This window comes from Zea mays, chromosome 3 (genome assembly GCF_902167145.1).
Source record: "Zea mays cultivar B73 chromosome 3, Zm-B73-REFERENCE-NAM-5.0, whole genome shotgun sequence".
In the NCBI taxonomy this organism is placed as follows: domain Eukaryota; kingdom Viridiplantae; phylum Streptophyta; class Magnoliopsida; order Poales; family Poaceae; genus Zea; species Zea mays.
This window is the reverse complement of record NC_050098.1, coordinates 40,232,680-40,242,192: the sequence shown is the minus strand read 5'-3', so window position 1 is coordinate 40,242,192 and position 9,513 is coordinate 40,232,680.

Genomic DNA, 9,513 nt, shown 5'->3' with positions numbered 1-9,513 from the left:
GTACCCAGGGACTTATGTAATGCTTCCCAAAACTTGGATACAAATTGCGGTCCGCGATCTGACACTATTGTCTTTGGAACTCCATGCAGACTAAGAATACGAGCAATATATAACTGAGCATAGACCACAACTGGGTGATCTGTCTTGACGGGCAGAAAATGGGTTATCTTGGTAAGTCGATCAATTATAACCCAAATAGAATCAAATCCTTTTGTTGTCCTGGGTAATCCCACAATGAATTCCATGCTAGTGTCCTCCCATTTCCAAGTTGGGATGGGCAAAGATTGCAGTGGACCGGTAGTCTTCATATGTATGGCTTTGACACGTCTACAGGTGTCACATTTCGCCACATAGCATGCAATTTCAATCTTCATTTTTGTCCACCAATAATGTTGCTTTAAATCATGATACATCTTAGTGCTTCTAGGATGAATGGAATATCGACTAAGATGTGCTTCATCCAAAATTTGCTAGCAGACTTCATCATTTTTAGGCACAACTATGCGATTATTAAACCATATTATGCCTTGATCATCCTTTCTGAAACAATTTGCTTTGCCGACTTCTATTTTCTCATGAATATGTTTCATACCCTTATCATTCCTTTGGGCATCAATAATTCTTTGCAGAAGTATCGACTCAAGCTTCAATTGGTTTAAGATTCCATGTTGTATCATCCCCAGGTTTAACTTCTCCATTTCTTGACATAATGTGATGTTAGAGGTCTTTACTGTAAGACAATGGCAGGAAGCCTTGCGACTTATTGCATCTGCCACCACGTTGGCCTTGCCTGGGTGTAGTGAATTTCTAATTCATAATCCTTAATCAGCTCAAGCCATCTTCTCTGCCTCATGTTTAGTTCTGACTGGGTAAAAATATACTTCAAACTTTTATGATCTGTATATATATGGCAAATATTTCCCAGTAGACAATGACGCCATATTTTAAGGGCATGAACCACATCAGCTAATTCCAAGTCATGAGTTGGATAATGTTCCTCATGCCGGCGCAACTGTCTTGTAGCATATGCTATAACTCGGCCCTCTTGCATTAAGACACATCCGAGACCACTGCCTGATGCATCACAATATACATCAAAAGGCTTTTCAATATCCGGTTGAGCCAATACCGGAGCAGTGGTCAACAACACCTTCAGCTGCTCGAAGGCTTCGTTGCATCTTGAGGACCAGTTAAATTTGGTATCATTCTTCAACAGACATGTGATTGGTTTCACAACCTTGGAGAAATCCGGGATAAATCTGCGGTAATAGCCAGCCAGCCTAAGGAAACTTCGAACTTGATGTACAGTGGTTGGTGGTTTCCACTCTAAAATATCCTTGACCTTGCTGGGATCAACCGCAATCCCATTTGCAGACAATACATGTCCCAAAAATTGGATTTCCTCCAACCAAAACGCGCATTTGCTGAATTTAGCATATAATTGATGTTCCCTTAAGCGCATTAATACGATCCGTAAATGTTTAGCATGCTCCTCTTCATTCTTGGAATAAATCAAAATATCATCAATGAAGACCACCACAAATTTGTCCAACTCGGGCATAAATACTGAGTTCATTAGATATGTGAAGTGGGCAGGAGCATTTGTCAATCCGAAGGACATAACCAAATATTCGAATAATCCATACCACGTAGTAAATGCGGTCTTGGGTATATCTTTGGGTCGAATACGGATCTGATGATAGCCCGACCTGAGGTCAATTTTGGAGAATACCCATGCTCCAGTAAGTTGATCGAACAAGATATCGATCCGGGGAAGAGGGTACTTATTCTTAATAGTGACCTCATTAAGGGGTCTGTAGTCCATGCACATTCGAAGCGTTTGATCCTTCTTCTTGACAAAGATTGCGGGACACCCCAAGGTGATGAACTGGGCCGAATGAATCCCTTCTCAAGTAAGTCTTGTAATTGTGTCTTGAGCTCCGCCAATTCATTTAGTGGCATCCGGTACGATCTTCTAGAAATAGGGGCTGTACTGGGCTTCAGTTCGATCACAAACTCTACATCCCGTTCTAGAGGCAATCCAGGCAAATCTTCAGGAAATACATCCGGAAATTCACATACTACCAGAATATCCTGGATTTCTGGAATGATAGATTCATAGACTCGTCCAAATGCTTTAGCTGGAATAGCTATAGGGATGGACAGGAGAACCTCTTCATGGCCATGGTTCAACTTGATAGTCCTTAAGTCAGTGTTAAGGATAGCTTTGTGCTGCGCTAACCAATTCATGCCTAGAATTACATCTATATCTTGACCTTTCAAAACAATCTTGTTGGTGGGAAAATCCCGTTCAGCCAATGTTACTGGCACATGGAAGACTACTTCCTTAGTAAATATTTGTCCCCCGGGCGAATGAATAATAAACCCTTCCCTCGATTCAGTGCAAGGAATGCAATATTTTTCCACGAATTTCTTGCTAATGAATGTATGTGAAGCACCAGAATCAAAGAGAATGACTGATGGGTGATTAGTGAAAGGGAAATAGGCTCACACCTTTTCCTAATTGATTTTGGTGGTTGAATTGCCCAACACAAATAATTGGACTAACTAGTTTGCTCGAGATTATAAGTTCTACACGTGCCAAAGGTTCAACACAAACCAATAAAAAGTCCAAGAAAGGGTTCAAATAAAAATAGCAAAAGACAACCGAAGGCTGCCCTGGTCTGGCGCACCGGACTGTCCGGTGTGCCACTGAACAGTGTCCGGTGCACCACCGGACAGTGTCCGATGCACCAAGGAGATCAACTCCAAACTTGCCACCTTCGGGAATTCTGGGAGCCACTCCGCTATAATTCACCGAACTGTCTGGTGTAGCACCGGACTGTCCGGTGTGCCATGCGGAGCAACGGCTACCTGCGCCAATGGTCGTCTGCAACAACTACAGTGAACAGTGCCGACTGCGTGCTCAGAGGCAGAGCAGGCGCCAGATGGCGCACCGGACAGTGAACAGTACCTGTCCGGTGCACCACCGGACTGTCCGGTGGCCCACTTGTTAGAAGCTCCAACGGTCGAACCCTAACGGTTGGATGACGTAGCTGGCGCACCGGACTGTCCGGTGCGCCCTTCGACAGCAGCCTTCCCCAACGGCCACTTTGGTGGTTGGGGCTATAAATACCCCCAACCACCAACACTTCAAGGCATCCAAGTTTTCAGCCAACACATTCAATACAAGAGCTAGTGCATTCAATACAAGACACAAATAGAGTGAATCAAAATCTCTCCAAGTCCCAATTCCACTCAAAGCAATAGTGACTAGAAGAGAGAGTTTTGCCGTGTTCATTTGAGCTCTTGCGCTTGGATCGCTTTTCTTCTTCCTCCTTTCTTGTTCTCAACTCACTTGTAATCAAAGCAAGAGACACCAAGTTGTGGTGGTCCTTGTAGTGGACTAAGTGTCCCGTTTGATTGAAGAGAAAAGCTCACTCGGTCTAGGTGATCGTTTGAGAGAGGAAAAGGGTTGAAAGAGATCCGGTCTTTATGACCACCTCAACGGGGAGTAGGTTTGCAAGAACCGAACCTCGGTAAAACAAATCACCGTGTCATCCGCTCTTATTGCTTGTGATTTGTTTTCGCTCTCTCTTTCGGACTCGTTTATATTTCTAACGCTAACCCCGGCTTGTAGTTGTGCTTAAACTTTATAAATTTCAGATTTTCCTGTTCACCCCCCCTCTAGGAAACTTTCAATTGGTATCAGAGCCCGGTACTTCATTAGAGCCTAACCGCTCAAAGTGATGTCGGGAGATCACGCCAAGAAGGAGATGGTGACCAGTGAGAAGCCCGCCACAAGCCACGGGAAGGCTCCATCGGGAGAGTCCGGCAACAAGTTGAAGGGATCCCCTTCACACAACAAGACACATCGGAGTGGCGAGAAGAAAAAGAAGATGAAGAAAGTGGTCTACTACGAGATCGACTCTTCATCGCCATCCACCTCCGGCTCCGACGCGCCTTCCATCACTTCTAAGTGCCATGAGCGCAAGAAGTTTAGTAAGATTCCCCTATGCTATCCTCGCGTTTCTAAACACACTCCTTTACTTTCCGTTCCATTAGGCAAACCACCCATTTTTGAGGGTGAAGATTATTTTATGTGGAGTGCTAGAATGAAAGGTCATCTAACCTCACTCCATAAAAGCATATGGGATGTTGTTGAGTATGGAGCGCAGGTACCACAGGTGGGGGATAAGGACTATGACTCGGATGAGGCCGACCAAATACGGCACTTTAACTCCCAAGCAACAACTATACTCCTCGCCTCTCTAAGTCGAGAGGGGTATAACAAAGTGCATGGGTTAGAGACCGCCAAAGATATTTGGGATGTGCTCAAAACCGCGCATGAAGGAGATGAGGTGACAAGGATCACCAAGCGAGAGACGATCGAGGGGGAGCTCGGTCGATTCATGCTTCACCAAGGGGAGGAGCCACAAGCCATGTACAACCGGCTCAAGACCTTGGTGAACCAAGTGCGCAACCTCGGGAGCACTAAATGGGATGACCATGAGATGGTCAAGGTTATTCTTAGATCACTTGTTTTTCTTAATCCTACTCAAGTTCAATTAATTTGTGGTGATCCAATATATAAACTTATGTCTCCCGAGGAAGTGATAGGAAAGTTTGTGAGCTTTGAGTTAATGATCAAAGGCTCCAAACAAATCATCGAGCAAGGCGCACCTCCACACCCGAGGTGCAACCCGTCACCTTCAAAATGACGGAGGAGAAGAAGGAAGAGTCTACATCAAGTAGGCTTCCCATCGACGCCTCCAAGCTCGACAATGAGGAGATGGCTTTAATCATCAAAAGCTTTCACCAAATCTTCAAGCAACGGAAGAGGAGAGATTACAAGCCCCGTTCCAAAAAGGTTTGCTACAAGTGTGGTAAGCCCGGTCACTTTATAGCAAAATGTCCTATTTCTAGTGACATTGACAGGGGCGACGACAAGAAGGGAAGAAGGAAGGAGAAGAAGAAGTATTACAAGAAGAAGGGCGGCGATGCCCATGTTTGCCCGGAGTGGGACTCCGATGAGAGCTCCACCAACTCCTCCGACGACGAAGACGCCGCAAACATCGCCATCAACAAGGGTCTCCTCTTCCCCAATGTCGGCCACAAGTGTCTCATGGTAAAGGATGTCAAAAAGAAGGTAAAATCTAGAGCCTCCACTAAATATGCAATATCTAGTGATGAGGATAACTCTAGTGATGATGAGGATAACTTGCTAGCTCTTTTTGCCAACCTAAACATGCAATAAAAGGAAAAACTAAATGAACTAAAAGTAGTTATTCATGAGAAGGATGAACTCTTGGATAGCCAAGAGGACTTCCTTATTAAAGAAAACAAGAAGCATGTTAAGGTCAAAAATGCTTATGCTCGGGAAGTTGAAAAATGTGAAAAATTAACTAGTGAGCTAAGTACTTGCCATGATATTATATCCAACCTTAGAAATGATAATACTAAATTAATTGCTAAGGTTGAGAAGCTAGATGTATGTGATGATTCAATTGTTAGTCTTAGAAATGATAATGTGAAGCGTCCCGATCCTTTGGGACTCAAATGTTATACAATTACTAGTCCCAGGAGGCTAGTAATCACATTTCTTCAAATAGTTACAGAGTCTGAATAAGGTTATTACAATACCGGGGGTACAAGCTCGAGAGTGAGCCGAAAAATATAAAACACAGTGGAAGATAAAATAGCCTAGGCCACAGGCAGAACCGGGTGAAGACACAGCCCCTTCAATCAAGCATAGCAGAAAAGAAGTCTTCGGATGCTGAAAAACATAAATAAATCTGGGTGAATACACTAGGTATTTCGCAAGCCCACCCGGCTCCCGTAAAGAGAAAGTGACCTATATTGTACATGCTTCATATGGTGGGGTTGAAGTCACTCATACTTTTTCAGAGAAAGGCAGTACTCGTTGTTTGAGGTTTTCCCAAGACAATAGAAATGATACTTGCTTGACCACCACTGAGCTTCCCGCTCCCGTGGCACTACTTTCTTTCCAGAAACACACACACATTTCCCTGTTCCCGGTTGTTATAGAAACACTAATTGTCATACCATACCAGACTCGTCCATACCAGTGGACACGGACTATTCGAATAGGTTTAGACTCTGCGCAGAGGGGTACACTTTACCCACTAGTCCGGCTCTGCGATCTCATGGCCAATGAGATCCGAATCCGAAATTCTTTCCTTCCTTGCATGTCCTAACCTTAACGGTTATACTGGAAGGAGTCAGGCCACCGCCATGTCCAAACCGGACAAAACATTCCCCCTCCTTATCCTCCTAGTGCTCCCTAGCCTTCATAACCCTGGGTTGGATCACACGAGTTCAGATCGAGTGGCTGCCCACACAGCCTCGAGTGGTTGTACTTCTTATGAGTACAGGTAATGAAAGATGACAAACCGGTCCTTATATGAGAGGACAATCCTTCTGCTCACGCCTAAACCAGCTGAGCCATCACCTTAGGCCCTCCCCTAAACCAGGGAGTCTTTGATCATCCTACTCACCAGGTGATGAGGGTGAATACCCGTCATCGCACACTGTTTGGAAAACATGTTATTTGCACCCTTTGCTTATCCCATATCTTGTAATCAAAGGTAATAGTTAATGCAGGCTCTCTCATGCTCACCATGCAATTTGATTCCATCCCATACTCCAGGCTTAGGCAGTGGTAGAGAGAAATAGGTACATAATGCATCAAGGGAAGGATGGACTTGCCTTCGTCGAAGCTTTCCTGGCACAAGAGGTTTATCTCGGAGGGGTCGGGTTCTTGCCCTTCTTCCGGAGTTATAAATTCCGGAGGATCGGATCCTGATAGTCGCCAAGAGGGGGGGTGAATAGGGCGAAACTGAAATTTACAAATATAAACACAACTACAAGCCGGGTTAGCGTTAGAAATATAAACGAGTCCACGAGAGAGGGTGAAAAAACAAATCGCAACCAAATGGAGAGTGTGACACGGGATTTGTTTTACCGAGGTTCGGTTCTCGCAAACCTACTCCCCGTTGAGGAGGCCACAAAGGCCGGGTCTCTTTCAACCCTTCCCTCTCTCAAACGATCCCACAGATCGAGTGAGCTTTCTCTTCTTAATCACTTGGAACACAAAGTTCCCACAAGGACCACCACAAGTTTGGTGTCTCTTGCCTCAATTACAAGTGAGTTTGATCGCAATGAAAGAATCAAGAAAGAAGAAAGCAATCCAAGCGCAAGAGCTCGAAAGAACACAAGCAAATCTCTCTCTCTAGTCACTAGAGCGTTGTGTGGAATTTGGAGAGGATTTGATCTCTTTGGTGTGTCTAGAATTGAATGCTAGAGCTCTTGTAAGTAGTTGGGAAGTGGAAAACTTGGATGCAATGAACGGTGGGGTGGTTGGGGTATTTATAGCCCCAACCACCAAACTTGACCGTTGGTGGAGGCTGTCTGTTCGATGGCGCACCGGACAGTCCGGTGCACACCGGACATGTCCAGTGCCCCAGCCACGTCACCAGTGCCGTTGGAATCTGACCGTTGGAGTTCTGACTTCTGGGCCCGCCTCGATGTCCGGTGGCGCACCGGACATGAACTGTTCAGTGTCCGGTGCGCCGGTATGGGCGCGCCTGCCTTCTGCGCGCGCTGCGCGCGCATTTAATGCGTTGCAGGTAGCCGTTGGCGCGAAGTAGCCGTTGCTCCGAGGATGCACCGGACAGTCCGGTGCACACCGGACATGTCCGGTGAATTATAGCGGAGCAGCCTTCTTGAAATCCCGAGGCTGGCGAGTTCCAGAGCAGCGTCTTCGTTGGAGCACCGGACACTGTCCGGTGTACACCGGACAGTCCGGTGAATTATAGCGCGCCGGTTTTGGATTTTCCTGAAGGTGACGAGTTGGAGTTGGAGTCCTCTGGTGCACCGGACACTGTCCGGTGGTGCACCGGACACTGTCCGGTGGCACACCGGACAGTCCGGTGCGCCAGACCAGAGGAGCCTTCGGTTGCTCCTTTGCTCTTTTGTTGAACTCAATACTTGGTCTTTTTATTGGCTAAGTGTGAACCTTTTGCACCTGTATAACTTATATACTAGAATAAACTAGTTAGTCCAAAGATTTGTGTTGGGCAATTCAACCACCAAAATTATATAGGAACTAGGTGTAAGCCTAATTCCCTTTCAATCTCCCCCTTTTTGGTGATTGATGCCAACACAAACCAAAGCAAATATAGAAGTGCATAATTGAACTAGTTTGCATAATACAAGTGCAAAGGTTGCTTGGAATTGAGCCAATATAAATACTTACAAGATATGCATGGATTGTTTCTTCATTTTTAACATTTTGGACCACGCTTGCACCACATGTTTTGTTTTTGCAAAATCTTTTGTAAATTTTTTTTAAAGTTCTTTTGCAAATAGTCAAAGGTAAATGAATAAGAGTTTGCAAAGCATTTTCAAGTTTGGAAATTTTCTCCCCCTGTTTCAAATGCTTTTCCTTTGACCAAACAAAACTCCCCCTACATGAAATCCTCCTCTTAGTGTTCAAGAGGGTTTTGATGAATCAATTTTGAAATACTACTTTCTCCCCTTTTTGAACATATTAAGATACCAAATTGATAATTGAAAATTATATTTTAAAATTAGGTGATGGTGCGGTCCTTTTGCTTTGGGCTAATACTTTCTCCCCCTTTGGCATGAATCGCCAAAAACGGAGTCATTAGAGCCCTTTAAATTACTTTCTCCTCCTTTGGTCATAAATAAAAGAGTGAAGATTAAACCAAAGTAGGAGTCCTTTTGCTTTGCTCTCTCCCCCAAAGATAGAGAGCGGTTCGGAGTGACGACGAAGGATGAGTTACGGAGTGGAAGCCTTTGTCTTCGTCGAAGACTCCAATTCCCTTTCAATACACCTATGACTTGGTTTGAAATAGACTTCACAACACATTAGTCATAGCATATAAGAGACATGATCAAAGGTATATTTATGAGCTATGTGTGCAAGTTAGCAAAGGAAATTTCTAGAATCAAGAATATTGAGCTCATGCCTAAGTTTGGTAAAAGTTTGTTCATCAAGTGGCTTGGTAAAGATATCGGCTAATTGATCTTTAGTATTAATGTATGCAATGTCGATATCTCCCTTTTGTTGGTGATCCCTAAGAAAATGATACCGAATGGCTATGTGCTTAGTGCGGCTATGCTCGACGGGATTGTCGGCCATTTTGATTGCACTCTCATTATCACATAGCAAAGGGACTTTGGTTAATTTGTAACCGTAGTCCCGCAGGGTTTGCCTCATCCAAAGCAATTGCGCGCAACAATGACCTGTGGCAATGTACTCGGCTTCGGCGGTTGAAAGAGCGACCGAATTTTGCTTCTTTGAAGCCCAAGACACCAAGGATCTTCCCAAGAACTGGCAAGTCCCCGATGTGCTCTTTCTATTAATCTTACACCCCGCCCAATCGGCATCCGAATAACCAATTAAATCAAAAGTGGATCCCCGAGGGTACCAAAGCCCAAACTTAGGAGTATAAGCCAAATATCTCA